We start from the raw sequence: 18,807 nt of genomic DNA on the forward strand, positions 1-18,807 counted from the left end.
CCATCAGGGCTGCCAAGCCTGCTGATTAAAGTGCAAGTAGATTTTTTGGTCTGAATTCTCTGGATAATTGAACAACTCTTTTCATTACGCTTTCAGTATATAATTCCCTGTAGTGAGCTAATAATATTATTTAGTTTAAAATGCCTCAATTCTATGACATAATTGAACACTTTTTACAAGTTAATTTTATGACTATATGCACATCTTACCTACGTGGACAAATATTATTTGATTATGGTGATGAAACTTTTTAAATAAAAAAGCAGGTGCCAACGTGTAGCCTAGCACAGTCCAGTCAAGAGACACAAAATCCTGAGACAGATTTTACGTGGCCTTCGTTCCCAGCAGCAGGGAGGCTGTGGCTCTCGCAGACAGGCTGGCGGAAACAGCAGTGTGTGTACAGTCGAGCAGGGGTGCTGGAGGAACATGGAGAATACGTCTGGGTTATTGGGGTGCAGATGGGTGCACAGGGAAGCCCAGCGAGTCGGTCAGAATACATAGCCCTGGAGATCCCCAGGGTCTTAGACGGCAGAGTTTCTGTTCGCTCATGTTACATGTGCACTGCAGGCCTTGTACCTCATGGCAGGTAAGGTGCTCGGTCCCGGGCTGTGGCACATGCCACCATTCCACAATGCCGCCATCACCACAGGAGGCTTGAGGCTCACCCCACAGGTCACGGGGTCTCACATCCTCACAAGGATCATCTTCCCCTTGTGCCTGGAGGAAGCAGAGAAGTCAGAAGTCTGGTGAGCATCGTGAAGGTGATGTCTCCCACCCCAGCTAAGCGTGAAGCTCGAACTGGCAGGCAGTGGGGCAGCGGTCAGGGTCTGAGTATGAGGAGCTGGGGTTCCAGGAAGATCAGCCTGAGTTCAGCTCTGAAATGACGGCTCTGGCTGCGGAGTCCCTCTGTGGGTTTTCACCTCTGCTGCCTGTGCATGGCCGCAGCTTGGACCTTCTCCGTGGAGTCAGGAGAGAGTAGCAGTTAAGAGCACAAATTCTAGCCATAGAGCCCTGGGTGGTTTGTATGCCAGCTCGGCCCTGTAATGTTGGGCGGGTGACCTGCCTTGTGAGTCTCAATTTTCTGTCAAAATAGGAGCAATAAAAAATACACATAATGATGAATGCAAGATGATTGGCACAGTGTCCAGCCCACACGAAGTGGTTAATAAATGTTTGCTATCATTCCTATAATCTCTGAAAATGTTCCGCTGATGGATCTTTAATTCTGTTCACTGTTTCCCTCCCATCGGCCTTCCCTAACCTTTGCCCTCTTTGCCTTATTGAAACCTAACTCGTGTCTGCTCACGCAATCCATGAGTCTTTTCCTATGCACCATGGTGTCCACATTTCCTTGTGCATATCAGTCCTCTCCTGACCTTCCAGTGTGCCCACCTTGCCAAGGCACTGCCCATCTTTCCCCTGCTTCCTCTCCTGTAGGGCTGAAGATCCACGGAAGTTGTCTACACTCTCGGGGATGTCAGTGCTGCACAGAGATCCTTGGACTCCTCTCAGGTTCCTCCTGCCTCTTTTTCCCTGGTGGTGGTCCCAGACCTTGCCTCCTTCCACAGGCTTCACCTGGTCACTGGTTAGATGGAGAATGTTATTTAGAATCTGCGTGTATGCAGGGTACCCAGGTGGTGCCCCCATGTGCCCCTAAAGGTTTGAGAAGGACTGGCTTGGAAGATATAAATAAAAAGGTCTTAAGAGTAGGTGTAAAACCCTATGTGATTTTTAGTGCTCTGGAAACTGAAAATACCAGTGTCAAATTAGGCTAATTAGTGAGTGGGTTGAAATTGATTAACCAGAAAAGACTCTCTGAGGAAAATAAATTTTGGACCAGGTTCAGGAAAAGAAAAGCTTATTTATAAATGTATTTAAGACTGGTTACTTTTATCATCATTCAGAGCGTCTTCATCTACAGCCATTACTTAGAAAAGCCTGGTTGTAAAAGAATGATTTCCTCATCTGCCCTACTGAATCGTTTTTATTTTGTTATTTTTCTTTATGTAAATAACAATGAATATGCATGGGTAGTCTTATTTCTGCCCTCTTTTCTGCCTCAAAAGCAACCCATTGTACATCCTTTCAGCTCTGTGCTTCCTTCACATGTCAGCGTACCATGGAGGCCGCTGTACCGGCCTGGGAAGAGCTTTCCCGCCATGTGTTAGACATGCACAGAACCACATTCACGTTTCGCTTTTCAGATGATATTTGAAAGTCTTTTACACAACAGTCACTGGCACTCCCACGTGAGCGGTCCTAGCCTCAGAAAAGCATTACTAAACCCATGTTAAATTTCTCTGCCTCTTCAAGTAATCAACACAGCCTTCCAGCTGAGGTTATGTCAGGCTGTTGTGTCTTTCCCAAACAGTACTTACATTTCAAAATGAAGAAATATTTGTTTTCTTTGAGACGCTTTGCAAAGACTCAACCAAAGACGCATCCCTCTTTCTGGAGGAATAATTCTGGGGAGAATTCTTGACTTACATTCAATCATATGGGGTCACCTCCAGGCTCCTAATATGCCCCTCTGTCTCCGTCGGTGAGTTTCACCCTATGCTGGTTACCCAGAGAGTGCCATCCTGCCCTCAGCCCCTTTCCCTCTCTCCCGGTGTGCAGGCTTACCGGGCATTTTACTGCATATCGACGAGTTGTCTCAGGGATTGAACAGAGACTAAGTCAAATTTTTGAATAAATAGATGGCATCCTCTTATTGGAAGCTTTGGGAGAGGTTTGGTGGAAGTGCCTGTTGTTTAATGATTTGCCATAATTGCTTTTGGATTTCCTATAAATTCTCTGTAAATCCGTTATTCCTGCTGCCTCACAGAAAGCCGAGACCCCGCGCTGCTTTAAAACTACGGAAGACCGCTAAGTATGTGAAGTGGGCTTAGTGCTCATTTGCTTGAACAGATCGTTTGCACAGTCCAGATGTGCTGAGTAATCATCGACCTTCCACATTGTAAACAGGCCCACACTGACCGGCTTCTTTCTTAATATATTTGAACAACCACATAAATGGGATTGGGGCTTTATTTTTTATTCACCTGCCTTCCTGTCTGTGTGAACAGACTTCTTATGTTTCCACCAACAATACACTCCCGTCTCAATAACACTTGGGATAATGTATTTGTAAGTGTGGATCTTAAGAGGGATCTTAGCTGTGTTTTTGTACACTTAATTCTTTAAAGCTTCTGCTTTCTGTATTCTGTCTCTGTCATCAACCTTAGATTTATTGTTGGTGTGGATTTTAGACCAAAATATAAATGAGATTGTGTTGACATTTTAAAAAACCTTGCTTCATAGCAGATTGAGTCGAGAACCAGTTGGTTTAAACAGATAACCTTGGGTCATATCAGAAAATGTCTTGTTCTAGCTGAGTACTCTATTCTTGCACCGTGGGACTGACTTTATTCATTTAATGGAAGCTAGGGCAGACAGGAAAAGAAATATTTTCTTCTCTTAAGATTTCCTGATTTGTTTGTACCTCTATTGTGACACCCAAGGGTAATTCTGATATAGCAACTTCCAACAACAAGAACAAAAAGAGATGGGAAACAGGCGGGGAAGACCTCTATCGTTATGATTTCTCATTCTTCACTCTCAAAGCATCTGTGTGTTCTGCCTCATTCCGTGGCCTTGTTTGCTGTGCTCCTCATCAAGGACAATGACCCACCTAATTCCCAGAGATGGAAGGAGAAAGAGTGAGTGCACAGGATGGATGGGAGGGAGAGAGAGTGCACGCCAGGACCCACACTCCTGTCTTACCCGTGTGCTCAGACTGGGTGTGGCACTGTTCTGCAGCCCAAATCTGAGCCTGATTATTTATTCTGCTCAGGGTCAGGGATCTCCACTCGGGATGCTAAACAGCCAATGAGGCAGCACCCAGCACCTGCCGTGGTACACTGGCAACAGTCGGTGCCGCCACATTGGGAGAGGGTACAGCCCTTGCCAGCCCCACCTAGAGATGAGGTAGGCTGAAGTCCCCACTCCTTTGTCCAGAGGGAAATGCTCCTTTATCCTAACGTCAGAAGGCGGAATGCGGTTCCCTTCCTGAACGTCTTCTGGAATGCATATGGCTGAAGGACTTGGTTGTCCCTCAAGTTGTTTACTTACTGTTTATTGTTTGGGTACATTTACATTTCACAGTTGCTTTGAGATGGTTAGGATAGAAATCCTACAAGATTTTCTGTTTCAGAGTTTGCCCTCCTCTAGGATGAAATAAATAAGAAACTGATGACCTAAAAACACGGCAGAAGAAGTGTTCATCAATATGTTTGTGTGAACACTTGTGTTTAGGGTGGGGGTACTTAAGAAAATGCCAAGTGATTGGTAAAATCTTTCTTCAGTTCTGTGTATAACCACCTTTGAGAATTTTAGTTTTGTAAAACACTAAATGTGGAAATGAGAGTTTTTATTTGGCTTTGGATTTCTAATTTGAGAAGCTCTGGTTTTATTTAAGGTATCAGCCTTATATGGAAAAATCAAAAGAGGGTCATCTGTTGGTCCGTGGGTGCCCCTTCTGGTAAGGAACTGGAGCCTTGAGAAACCCGTTTCTCCCCAGATTGGCCCTCAGCTCTGTGTGTATTCACACGGCTGGGGAAGGATATAAAATATAAAACTTTCTATTTTATGTTGTTCCAATCAAGCAGAGTCTTCCAAACATAACAGCCCTGGGACTGTTCACTAGCAACATGGCTTCCTGAGCAGGCTTCTTAATAACCAGACTATGAATTTACCTGAAGCTCCGATAGCCATCATTTCTCATCTGTGAGTTGAACAGTAGTATCTGTAGCAAGGGAAAATAACTTCAGTTTAGTCTGGTTTTCTAAAGATCCTTATTGTATTTTAAGGAGGAGGGCACAGTCGTGATTTTTGAGATCTATTCTGCTGAACAGACTGTGACCCCTTTCTCTCTTATTTATCTCCTTTTTAGTTTTTTCTTTCTCTCATGTGCTCAGAGCATTTGTTAAGTTAATTTTCTGTTTTCTCCAGGGACTCGGGATTGAATTTCTTTGTTCTTGGTTTTATCTATTAAAGACACTTTTCTAGTTACAGATTCTGTTTGTGAATCACATGCTTTGTAAAGAACATCTGATTTTCCGCAGGATGTGAGCTTGGCACATGGTCACACACATACCCCAGGAGCCGAGCTGCTGTACTGTCCAGACACGTATATGTACAACTCTTGTCTTGGGAAGAGATGTTGATATTTTAGGAATAGATCTGCATATCTATTTGGAAAATGTAAGTTAGGTTCATTCAATTTGGCAAGCATCTATTAGGCACTTACTGTTTGCCAGAGGCTGTGAGCGTAAAGGGGTTTATGAGCATCACATGCCTTTAAGGAGTTTACAGTGGATGGAGCAGATATGCTTATACAGTCTCCCTTGTCTGGAGGAGAGAGGGTCTCGTCTTACTTTCCCCAGAAACCAAGTGTGTGAGTCTGACAAAGATGTGAGTGTGGTAGTTTACTTAGAGGTGATCCCCGGACACACAGGTAAAGGGGTGTATAAAGGAGATGGGGAAAAGCAAGATGCCGATATGGGGGGCATTACTGAGCCCATCACCTCTGTGAGCACCTGTTCTCAGTACCCACCAGCTACAGAATTCTTTCAACAAGTGTAAACAGCACCACGTGCCTTGCACCATGGACAGCATACTTGTATTCAAAAGGGTCAAAGGCCGAAAACTGTAAAACCTTTGGAAGAAAACATGGCAAAGCTCCATGACATCGGATTTGGTGGTGTTCTCTTGGCTATGACAGCAAAAGCACAGGCAACAAAAGACAAATAGGCAGATTGGACTCCATCAAAATTTAAAAAGTTCTACATCAAAGGACACTATCAACAGAGTAAAAAGGCAACCCATGAAATAGGAAGAATATTTGCAAATCCTATATCTGATAAGGGATTAATATCCAGAATACATAAAGAACTCCTACAACATAACCAGCAACCTGCACCCTGATCTAAAACACTGAGCAAAGGACTCGAATAGACATTTTATCAAGATGGTGTACAAATGGCCAATAAGCACATGGAAGGATGATCAACTTCACCAATGATTTGGATAAACAAAATGCAGTCCTTCCATGCAGCAGAATATTATCCAGCCTTAAACCGGAAGGGAATTTTGACAAACGTTGTGGCATGTGTGAACGTTGAAGACTGAGTAACATAAGCCGGTCACAAAGGGGATAAATGCTGTGTGCTTCCATTTATATGAGGCACCAAGAATAAAACTCTCACGGGGACAGAAAGTAGATGATGGGCGCCAGGGCCTGGGAGAGGTGGGGTGGGGGGGTCAGTGTTTCATGGGGACAGAGTTTCAGTTTGGGAAGATGAGAAAGTTCTGGACATGGTTGGTAGTGATGGTTGCAAAACAACGTGAATTAATGCCACAGGACTGTACGCTTAAAAATGGTAACTTTCGTGTTAAGTATATTTAACCACAATAAGAAAAAAAAAGTGCACCACACATACAAAGAGGGAGGATCATTGTTACCGAGGGCCTGGGAAACTTTCGTGGAGGAGGTAACCTATTCCCAGGCCTGGATGCACGGGTGGGATTCAGGGGGATGGAGGTTGGGTGGGGGCACTCGGGTCAGAAGGGGGCAGCCAGATGCTTCAGAGTGCCATGTGGTCTGGCCATTGAAGCTCAGGAATATGGAGCCATGAGGGAGACACCGAGGCAGAGAAGACCCGGCTGCCTCGTGCCTGTGGTCACCTGGGGCACCAGCAAGTCAGGGAGGCTGTCTGCAGTGTGGCCAAGGGTCCGGATCAGGATGGTCCTCAATGAGACTGTGACTCCTCACGTCTGTGACATCCAGCCTGGCAGAGTTCTCCCAGAGACACTGGAAGGAAAGACTTGTCCCCAGACCTCCACTCCAAGTTCCCTCGAGAGGTTTTTATTGAGCACCTAATGAAGCATCAAGCACTGTCCAAGGTCCAACGAGTATGGCTTAAACAGAACCGATGAAAATGCCTGAGTTCCTGGTCTTGCAAGCTCGTGGGGAGACATGGACGAACAAAGCCAACAAGTCCAGCGAGCCACACGTCAGGTGGTGAAGGGCCAGGGGAAAGCTGAGCAGGGCAGGGGGGCGGGCATGGAGCCCTCCAGCATGCAGAGGCAGAGATCAGTGTAGCTTGTATCCTCAACATAACAGCTTGGTGGCCATTAGGGAAAATCAAATGTGGTTCTGATCCCTCCCTTACAGTTTACTAAATGCAGTGGTGTTCTTCCTACTGATCTACCAACCTCTAAATATTTTACGTCTCTCATTTGGACTTTGAAGAGAACTCCTTGCCAGAGAGCTCCTCCGCTTGGGCAGTAGAGAAGGACCAAGCCTTCAGAGGTCCCTGCTAGGGGGCCTTGCATTTTCCCCTGTCCTTGCGAAAAGCCTCAGATGGGCATCAGTTGCCCTGGTGGGCTTGGGCTCCATGCCCAGATCTGCACGTTTGGCACATTTACTCAAGGGAATTTCTTAATTAAAGCTAAAAGTGATCTGTTATTGTTCCTAATTACATTCTCAATAATTTTAGAATGCCGTTCAGAAAATTGACCTAATCTCATGAAAAATAGATTCTCTTACCCCTGTAGCCCACCCAAACTGCCTATAGTCCCAGGTTTTCTGTTGGTTATGGTTCTTCTAGTATGAAGTGGTAAATTACGCATTTGTATGTTTAAATAAGAAGCACTGAGTAAATCTGTCTGTCGAGTCAGATATTTGGGTCACTCCAGTGTCCAGTCATGATAAATCCTGTCTTCTGTATAGCAATTTGTGCTCATCCCCAAATAAATAGGTAAATAAGCCCACTGTAGAGCTGCCTCTGTCACCTTCATTTTTCTCTGCCCAGTACAAAGCTGATGAAAACACATTCTTTGTTACATTCCATTCATTTCCAAAGGCACAAGTTTTCAAATATATTATAAATGAGAAGAAAAGAAACTGCTGGATTGTTTGTCACACTGTCATATTATTTTATTTATTGTCTCTTGTCAATAGAAAAGTCCAGAAGTGTATTGAGATAAAAATGGAATTACATGTAAAGATAAAATTGTAAATGGCATAGACTGCTGTATTTCCTCCCATTTTTCTTTCCCTCCTCCTGTTAGACAGTAAATAAGAAGAATTGGGTCGGCTGGGGTGCACACTCCTCTCAAGAGAGCCGCGAGAGCCTTTGTGATTGGGTTTGCCCCCACAAACTTGCCGCCAGCCCCACGCACCTGCCTCCCTCTCCCCGCACCGGCGTGACGCTGTCGCGGTTCGTGACCGGGTTCTGGCTGACAAATGATAAGGGACACGGCATCTAGAGGAATAGGAAAGTTCCCTTAGACACCTCCACACACCACGGATTATTAACCCAGGAAGTAACACTCCAGCTTTACCTCTTCAGGAGCCAGGTGACTACAAATTAAAAAGCAAACTTGGGGAAAGAAAGAGGTGAGAGGAACCTTCCACTTAGTGAAGAAGAATTTTTTTTTCCCTATCAGGAGGGAAATTGTGCTGTTTAGTTCAGTTGTCACAATACAGCTGCTGTTAACATTGTCCAAGTTCTGCCACGAGAAAATCACCTCGTGGAGTCCTAGCGAATGACCTGGTCTTTGTTGCTGACATACCTTTCACTGTAGCACATTTTAATGAAAATAATAGTAATAATGATTTCCATGAGTCCTTGGATACATATATATATATGTAATTTATATATTATCTATATATGTATATATATGTAATTCATATATGTCTATATGTAATTTATATATATATATATTTATATACTTATATATAAATTTATATATATGTATATATATATATACACACACACACACATATATATATATTTGGGTGTATGTCAGTCTCTTAAAAATATGTACCCTGGGGTTCAGCATTACAGGATTTGAGCTGTTGACACGCTGGCTCGCCAGGGCGGCAAGAAATCAGACATACCTATTGAGACGCTCTTGTAGGCAGGAAAGCACTTACTCCCTTTGCCAGGCCATGTTAATAATGCAGAGAAAGACGATAGACTCCAAGTGGTTACAGAAGCAATTGACAAACAGAAAAGCCACCTGATTTTCTTTAAGTAGAGTATCTTGGAGCCGTTTTCACTCATCCCCCAAAAGAGCACCAAGGTCCCTTGCTGTGCATGGGAGAAGGTTAAGAATCACAAAAGACTGACCAATTAAATGACACTTTTTATTGTCAGAAAGCAGGTTGAGAATGGTCAGAGCCAGCCTGTTGGCAGACCCTGAGCTACGGAAGAGAACAAAGTGCACCTCCGGCCCTACAGTGTTCTGTGTGTCCTGTGCTACGATGAAGCCCTTGTCACTGAAGGTCAGGAGTTTTACCTGCATGGAGCTCTGCATTCCTTAGCAGTTGTCCCACAAGGGAAATGCAGAGATTCATCTTCAAAAACTGAGCAGAACAAAGGATACAAACATAGTGATCTGAAGGGGCACCCACACCGCAATGTCTATAGCAGCAATGTCCACAGTAGCCAAACTATGGAAAGAGCCCAGATGTCCATCCACAGGTGAATGGGTAAAGAAGATGTGGCATATATATGCCCAATGGAGTACTACTCAGCCATCAAAAAATTGAAACCTTGCATTTGCAATGACGTGGATGGAACTAGAGGGTATTATTTTCAGTGAAATAAGTCAGTCAGAGAAAGACAACTATCATATGATTTCATTCATGTGTGGAATTTAAGAAACAGAGGATCATAGGGGAAGAGAGGAAAAATAAAACAAGATGAAATCAGAGAGGGAGAAAAACCATAAGGGATTCTTGATCATAGGAAACAAACAGGGTTGCTGGAGGGAAGGGGTTGGGAGGATGGGGTAACTGGGTGATGGGCCATAAAGGGGGCACGTGATGGAATGAGCACTGGGTGTTATACGCAACTGATGAATCACTGAACTCTACCTCTGAAACTAATAATACACTATATGTTAATTAATTGAATTTAAATAAAATTTAAAAAATAAAAATTTTTAAAAATTAAAAAAAAAAACTGAGCAGAAGTAGCCTTGGTTTTTTATATGGGAATTCCTGTCCACTTGGAACAAAGGAATGGCATAAGCTCTAATTTCCGTAGGGTCAGAAGCTCCTTGCCTTCCTTCCCTTCCCTGACCGCTCTTCCTACAGTCCTGTGTACACTTGACTGCCCGCCCTTGAGAGGTGGGCTGCTGGGGTTTGTCCAGGCCTGCCCTCTGTCCTTGCTCTTCCTGCTGTTCCGGCGACATCTTCTTGTCTCAGGATTTCAGTCACCGCTCCCGCGCTGACCAGCCGATCCCCCTAGACACCCCACAGGCGCCTGAACATGGCCGTCTTCTCCAGAAACTCCTTCCTTCTCCTCCATCCTAACACACCAACGTCCTCACCCCCAATCCCACTCTTTTGTCCAAGTTTTCACCCCTGAGTCGCTCTGCTGCCCACCCAAACCACTCCAGCCAGCAATCTGGAGCACTTCTGTGCACAAATCCAGCTGCCTGAGGCCCTTCTGCTCTCTCTCCCTCATCCCTGTGGCATCCACCGTCTCTTACTCAGCACGGTCCCCTCATCGGGGTCCTTCAGTGACCTTCCACTGGATCACTGGATGGGGTCCGTGCCACATCCAGCAGCACTTCCCCTTAACCTCCGGAAGGACTGGCACTTTCCGGTACAGGCCGGACGGGTTTCCACCCTCATTGTTTTCTGTTCCTGAAATGCCTTTCCTTCCCTCCTCCGCCTGGTGAATGCCTGTGCATCTTTCAAGGACATGGCTCAGGCTTTCCAAACCACCCTGGAAGAATTAACCTCACTGCACACACCCACCCTGTCCTGCAGTGTCCCTGCCTGCTCCTCTCCTAGCCCCAGACAGCCTCTTCGAACTGGCTCTGTTAACGGGATGTCTTCCTCTACTAACCCACGCCTCCCTGCTGACACTGACCTCGTGCATTAAGACTTTGAATCCCCAGCACCAGCGCAGCGCCTGACCACTGCACCTGAAATACGAGGCAGCTGTTATGTTGCCGTCACCTGCAGCCGTGATGCTCTGCTGACAATAACCAAGCCTGTTCTATTTGCACAAGACTTAATTCTTCATTTAACAAGTACCTGCGGAAGGGCTGTTACGACCAAAGCACATTGTTTCATACCAAGATGACTAACGCTTACGTCCTTCCTTATTCCGAAAGGGGGACAGACCTAGGGGCACCTGGGTGACTCAGTCGGTTAAGTGTCTGCCGTCAGCTCAGGTCATGACCTCAGGGTCCTGGGAGCGAGCCTCCTGCAGGGCTCCCTGCTCAGCAGGAGCCTGCTTCTCCCTCTGCCCCTCCCCCTTTTCACGTGCACGCTCTCTCTCTCTCTCTCTCTCTCTCTCTCGAATAAGTAAATAAAATCTTTTAAAAACTCTGTTTTAAAGGTGGACAGCCCCACAGGCACATCATGATGTTGCGGGGAGCTGAGAGCCACGTGCGGGAGGAGCCAGGGCACCCGGGGTGCTGGCTTGGAAGGGGCCGCTGTTCTTCTGTCCAGATAGCCAGTTGCCTGAATCTTAAAGCTTTTCTGTAACTGTCAACATCATCTGCTCAACGCAAGCAATATGTGTTATTATTACTGGTGTTAAACAAAGATTAAAAAAGAAAAGCCAAGGAGCGTAATCCTCAACACAAGGAGCCTTCATTGTCTTTTATTCCCAGCTTTGTTTTCAACCCTATTTTCTCTTTCGTCCTTCCAAATTTGGGGCCAATTTTTTTTTAATAGTAATTTTTTATTATGTTATGTTAGTCACCATACAGCACATCCTTAGCTTTTGATGTAGTGTTCCGTGATACATTGTTTGCGTATAACACCCAGTGGTCCATGCAGTACGTGCCCTCCTTACTACCCATCACCAATTGTTTTTGGAGCAGGAAAATTCTGAGGTTTCAAACAGTCCTGTCGATTCCATTACCTGCTAGCTTCTTGATGAGATCCTGTTTTTACGAAACTGAAAACCCTATAGCTGTACACACACTAAGCACTGAAGAGCCAGAGATTTGTTCTAATCTCAGAGAACCTGGCAGCTGTCATAGTCCTGTTCTTCCTCGAACGAGGGCACCTCTCACGGAACACGTCTGCTTGTGTGCAAGAAGGGCACACGGTTTTCTCATTTTGCACATGTTTATGGGGGAGCTCTGCCCGGGTTTTGTATGTCAGGGCAAATGTGACTCAGCACTCTTTGGTGGAGGGCAGCGTGCGACCTCATTATTTTCCGGCACGGCCCGGGGAAGAACGTGGCGGCGTGCAGGTAGCTGAGCCCACGACCTCAGCCCTGCCCGAGCTGGCTGCTGCAAAGCTTTCCTGAGGCGTATTTGCCAGGAGCACCCACCTATGAATCAGGAAATTCGAGACAGCGGTGCTAATAGATAAAACCAAAACGTGGGATCTGCTGTCTCAGATGGCCTGGAAAATTCCACTCCTTTAGGGCACAGACTCTTTTTTGAAAGAAAGAAGTCTGTGTTTCTTAATGAGATGTTGAGATCTTTGAAGCAAGAGAGTATGGGGAAAGGTGTCTGTGCTCGGGGCTCCGAGTGTAGGCTGTGCCTCTGAGGTATGAATGGGGCTGCAGGCCTTCTCAGGGCTTGGGATGTTCGTCTTCACGTCCTTGGTGAGAAGAGCCGGGACACTGGCCCCAAACACCTGCAGGGCTCCTGTAGGGAGGAGAGTGCTGGCCGAAGAGATGGGTGAAGCCCTGGGACAGAGCAGGGGGTGAGGGCTCTGTGCCCAGGTCCACGATAGTACTATTAAGCCCCCAAGTTCATGCAGTGCTCTCTCCGTGCCGGGCACCAGTATGCATGCATACCTACAGACACACATACACGTACCCTTGCTTGTAATGACCTGTGAAACGCTTATCGGTTTACAAATGAAGAATGTGAGGCTTGGAGAAGTTAGGTGACTTGTTCCCAAACAATTAGGAGCCATGGTGGTATTTCCAGGTCGCTTGGATTCAAAACTGTTCTCTTCATAACTGCGCCTTTCAGTCCCCGGGCGCCTGGGACTCTCGTCTGGGATAGTTGGGGGCAGGGAGAGAAGCTCAGAGTGGGATAGGACCAGGGATTGGGGTAGGGGCCCGGGCCACGGGAGCCTGATGGAGTCTGTTCCCAGGGCCGGGCCAGCACCCCACGTCCCCATGTCCACGTATCCAACAGAAGGGCTGGCGGTCAACAGCAAGCATGTCATCGCGGCGCGTGCTCAGGATGGGGCTGTCCTTCTCAGCAAAATGCAAGGAAATAGCAGAGAGCGGGGTGGGCATGGTTATGGGAACAACAGCCGCTTGGGCCGGGCGGAGACCAGCCACATGTCAGAGGGCGTTAGCATCCGAGGCAGGTGGCGCACCCCGCTTCAGGCCTCGGGACCAGTCCTGGGCTCTGCCCGGGGTAAGGACGGAGCCGGGTCTAGAGAGGCTCAGGAGGCAGGCCTGCAGGCACCGATGCTGAATGGCATTAGTGTCTGGTATACTGAGCTGGGCACGGACCCATGGAGGCTGATGTCCCCCCACAGTGTCTGGACGGGGCCGCCTGGGCCTGCCCACAGGGTTCAATGCGTGGCTCCAGGTGGAAACTGAGACCCCGGTTAGGGAGAATCTGTCTAGTTATCACCCCACAGCAGGAGGCTGCTTTCTTTCCTTTCCTTTTCTTTATAACTATGAAGAAAGAAATTTTATTCCTGCCCATATCACTGACCAGGAGTGTGACCTAGAACCAGCGGTTCGCAGCTGGGGACTGTTTTGCTGCACAGGGGACATTTGTCAATGCCTAGAGACTTTTATTTTTTACATTACATCCTCAGATCTTATCTCATAAGTAAAAGTGTGTCCATCTGTCTACCTCCACCCGTTTCTCTGCACCCCTCCCTCTGGCAACCAGCAGTCTGTTCTGTGTCTGTGAGCGTCACTGTTCTAGATTCCTTATGTAAGTGAGGTCATACGGTGTTTGTCTTTCTCTGACTCATCTCACTTAGCACAATGCCCTCAAAGTTCATCCATGATGTAGCAAATGGCCAGATTTCCTTCCTTCTCATGCCTGAATTATATTCCATAAACGTACCACATTTTCTTTAGCTGTTTATCTACACATGGACACATAAGTTGTTTCCACATCTTGGCTATTGTGAATGATGCTGCCATGAATATGGGGGTGCAGACCTCTCTTTGCGTTAGTGATTTCTTTTCCTTTGGGTCCATACCCTGAAATGGGATTGCTGGATCATATGGTAGTTAGTCGTATTTTTAATTTTTAATTTTTTGAGGAATGGACAGAGGTGGTGTTGGAAACAGGACGGAAGAATGGACTTTGGGAGCAGAAAGGCAAAAGACCAAGTGTGGGGGAAGACACTGGGGTTGCTGCTGAGCCTTGAGATGAGTAGGCATCCCACCCCATTGCACACATCCCAAATCCCGTTCCTGAACTGCTCCCCACAAGCCTGAACCCACCTGGTCTTTCCCCCTTTGTGACGGCAGCTTCTCTCTCCACAGCTCCTCTTCCACAGACATCCCCGTATCCAACCATCGGCAAACTCTGACTCTGCCCTTGAAAAGTGCCCCGCACCTCGTTTCCACCCCTACCACCCAGTCTTTCTGTCACCTGGCTGACCTCCCGTGTCCTCCCTTGCCCCCTAGAGTGAATTCCAGAGTTTGACTCTTAAAACAGGCTCACAGCATGTCATCCTCTTCCCCAGACGTCCCAGCGCCTTCCCACCCGCCTTTAGGTTATTTCCCAGAGTTCTCCCCGAGGCAGGAAGTCCTTCCTGAGCCCACCCTCCCATCACCGCCCCTCACCCCACGTCTCCCCTTGCCCTCAGGGCTCCAGCCTGCGGCCCCCGGCGACTCCTCCAGCACCCCGAGCCCGCCGGGCAGCGAGGGCGCTGCAGCACTGTGTCCCCCATCTAGAATGTCCTGCGCCCAGGCATCCCCAGGCTGGTTTTCCTCTCTGCTCCCCACCACTCCTGCTGGGTTCCAGACCCCCAGTCTGTCTCCCTGTCTCCCGATGCTTGCTCTTCCCCTAAAGCCACGCAACAGGGTGTCTGCCGTTCACCCTCCTTCATTCACAGCCCTATAGCTTTAGGAGTTCAGGTGAACTTTGAACTTTCTTGTGGTTGCTTGAGAGATTTGATCTTCTTTAGATGGACTTTTTAAATTTTTTTTTTTTTTAGAGATTTTATTCATTTATGTGATAGAGAGACAGCCAGCGAGAGAGGGAACACAGCAGGGGAGTGGGAAAGGAAGAAGCAGGCTCCCAGTGGAGGAGCCCGATGTGGGACTCGATCCCGGAACGCCGGGATCACGCCCTGAGCCGAAGGCAGACGCTTAACGACTACGCTACCCAGGCGCCCCTAAATGGACTTTTTAATTAAATGCAACCTCGACAACTTCCCCCTACTCAGCTCTCCAGTGATTAAGGGGTTCGTGGCGGGGAGATTCACGAGGATTAGGTGCCGTTTCTGGGCTCAGATGCTGTATTCCCGTAACTACAGAGAGGCCTCCGCTAAAGCGTCTGCCTTGCTGCCATGGAAGCCGCCTGGTGCCCATTTGTTGCTGACCTCTGCAGAAAGGCTCTTTGATTCAACGTCTTCACCTCCAACCACCTAAAACCAGCCTGGGAAACGTTCAGGTGGAAAACTACAGTAAAGTCTCCATTAAGGAAATGCTTGTGGGAAGGAGCATTCTAGTCCATTTAATTTTTGGTTACCTGAGCACCCAGAGTTTTTATTAGGAGCAGACGGCATTATGCGGAAGGAAGTTGACAAATTTTGGATGGAGGCTTTCCTTTATTTAAGCCCTTTCGCTGCTGTTTGAAGTCATGTGACTCTGGACCTCAGTTTTCTCGTCTATAAAAGGGGGGCAGTAATAACTCTCTTGTTGTCTTGTCATTAGATTAAACGGGGAAGCGTTTGCAAGTCACTTAGCGATAGGCTTGGTGCCTACACGGGAGCTTGGTAAAGTGCGCTCCCTTCCTTCGTCTCTTTGTTTTCATTCTTCTCAGAAATAATTCTTAATCCGTTGGCATATAGCATTTCAAAAACCTTGTGTTAACATAGGGCATTGAAGGAGAGGGTACTATTCCTGGTGGAGGGAGCAGTGACTCATTACTGTGGAATATTTATGAAAAAATAACCAATCATTAAGGGTTTTGAGTGCTTTTGTATCTCACTGTGGAATAGCAGAAATAAAGAGGTCGTTTTATTCTTTTTGAAATCCCTAGGTATTCTTCTTTGCATCTCTCTTCTAAAAATTGAATGTGGGGGAAAAAAATTGGTAGATAAGTCAGCATGGCAGGTTCAAAATGGCAGGTAAAGCACCTCTATTACCGCCTCTCACTTAAAAAAGAAGTAAAACCCTCTAAAAAGCAGTAAAGGAAGAGACTGAAGAGCACAATGACAAAAAGAAAGCGATAGGAGTGACTTGCGGATGGGAGGTGAAACCGTTTCCGGAGAATCGCTCTCGGATGGCGGAATGGGGGCCGCGGGGGTGAAGGTACCAGACTGGGGACGCCTGGAATGGGCTGGGCCATAGAGGGGCTGGACACAGAGGGAAGAGGTAATAGTTTGTCTCTGGGAACAATCTACTTCCTGCCCTGGTATTCAGAATAGTCAGCCGCTAAACAGGACAGACAGACGGGCACATAGATAAGCTTCTCCTCCACCGAGGATGAATGGCCCAGAGAGAAAACCTCTGCGCTCTGGGATCCGGGGTCTCTGCAGAATAGTAGTGAGTCTCCCACGTGACCAAAGTTGCCAGTCGACAACGGGGCCATCTGAGGGCCCACACAGATCGACTGAGATTTAAGTTCTTTAGAAGAAGAGAGCGCTGCAACGTCATGGGCTGTCGTGAGCACGGTCCCCGCTGTTGGGAGATCTGCGTTCTGGGCGCTTGGGTGAAATTGTACTGAAAGGTTGCGACAGCAGTTTCGACAGCAGATGCTCCGCTTTGCTCTGACCTTGCCGTGGCGGCTTCCGGGAGTCAAGGTCACCTCACCACCGGGATCACAAATACTCCAGTGAGGGGGCCACCACGGTTTAATCTGCACCTCTTGCCCCTACTTCTCCAACAAGTGTCCTGGGCCCCAAATCAAACCCAAGGAGTCACGAGACTTGTCCTGCCGACCCCGCAGGTGGGACGCCCTCGCACAGCATGAGTTACAGAAACACCGCCTGCTGCCTAGTCTGTTGGTGTGGCTGGAACCCTCAACAGAGTGGCGCTGCTCTGTCCCACTAGCCCCGAGGGGCCGTAAGCAGGGCCCTGGTGCTTCTCGGTGTTGCACGCAGGGTGTCCCGGGGTCAGCGTGCCATGGAGGCCGACCAGCTGTGAGCCCGTCTTCTCTGGGCAGTGATAAGTGCTGAGCACAGGTTTCCTCTTCTGCCACCGTGGCTACGCGGTGATTAACGCCAAATTAGCACCTTGCTCAGTGACCTTTTAGCATTCACCGCTGCTCTCCTTCACTTCACATAACTATTTGCAAATATTAGCTTCTCAGGTCATTTCTCCCCATCAGCAACTTTCACAGCTGACAGGCAGGTTGTTAATCTGATTGGCACTCAGCTTCTGTCCTTTGCCCTGTCATGAAAGTGCGTGTGCTCGGACATCTGCTCAGGAATCCGATAAGCAGCCCAGCAGCCGCTACGATGTTCTAAGCAGAGAGCGTCCGAAGGAGGCTCTCGGAGAGGCCCTGCCGGGCTCGCTTCAGGGGCGGTGAGGCTGGGCAGGGCTTGAAGCCACCCCTGGGACTCATGGAAACCGGCTTCCATCTAAGTCATCAATGTATAGGTTAAAAAATTAATTTGTTGGCTCTGTGCACATCGAGTTGAGTTTTTTGGTGTGGTTGGGTTTTTTTGGTGTTTTATTTTATTTATTTATTTATTTTTTGTAATTCACATGAACCTTTACAACAGAAATCACATACGCTTAAGCAGTAAAGGCAGAACACAGACAAGGCCAGTCCTGGTTTTCCCTGCCGCGCTTGCTCAGCGGCACTAACCCACTGCAGCCGGGCGGGCGGACAAGAGCCTCGCCGCCAGAGGTGTCCCCAGCGTGGGGAATGGGGCCCGGCACTCTAGCATCAGGCACTAGACGAAGCATTTCTTATTTGCGGAATCCAAATTTATTTTTCTTTCCAGTCTCTGTCTTCTCCACCCTCAATCGAAATCCCTGTTCTAGAAATGTTGGATCCGTCTTCATTTCCCCTAAATAAACAGCAGTAAAGTGTACTGTGGATAGTTTAATTTTGATATTACATGTATTTTAGAGAAAAGTGGCAAAGACGTGTCATATTTTTCTCTCCCTTGTCACCAGAAATACAAGCTAAATTATTTACAGTTGATACTCACAAAACAGAGGTGGATTCAGGATATTTACTTTTCAGAAAAGAAAAAGGGATTGAAAGTACACAGACAGAGCAGAACACTTTGTTGATTGAATATTTTTGCTCCGGGGAGTCACATTTGGGCCCAAGTGAGAACGCCAGCCCCTTTCTAGCACCACACGTGCCTGGCAGAGTGCCTGATGCATGGAATATTTGTGGAACTGAGCAGACTTAGAAAGAGTGGGTGCACTAGGTAACTCAATGAGCAAAGTCTTAAGTCAATAAACACATAAGGTCAGCAAACATTTGGAAAACGCTCAACCCTTTAACCCCTTATCCACATGATACACAGACAGCGGTCTAAGGCTCTGGGTCCCTTCGTTTCTCGCTGGAATGTTCACTTACGGGCTATGGATTCTACCCCAGGCTCCTATGGTCTGATGAAGACCAGTGACAATGACCACACCCAAGGGATCCCCG

At 47.4% G+C, this 18,807-nt stretch overlaps 1 protein-coding gene across 1 annotated transcript in view; it reads left to right on the plus strand.

Annotated features, from left to right (window-relative positions):
* Positions 1-18,807, plus strand: part of LOC121103724 (protein sidekick-1-like) — a 409,695-nt gene that overhangs the window by 269,937 nt on the left and 120,951 nt on the right. The gene's annotated exons all lie outside the window — the stretch shown is intronic.

The sequence above is a fragment of the Ursus maritimus genome, unplaced genomic scaffold (genome assembly GCF_017311325.1).
Source record: "Ursus maritimus isolate PB19 unplaced genomic scaffold, ASM1731132v1 scaffold_2, whole genome shotgun sequence".
In the NCBI taxonomy this organism is placed as follows: domain Eukaryota; kingdom Metazoa; phylum Chordata; class Mammalia; order Carnivora; family Ursidae; genus Ursus; species Ursus maritimus.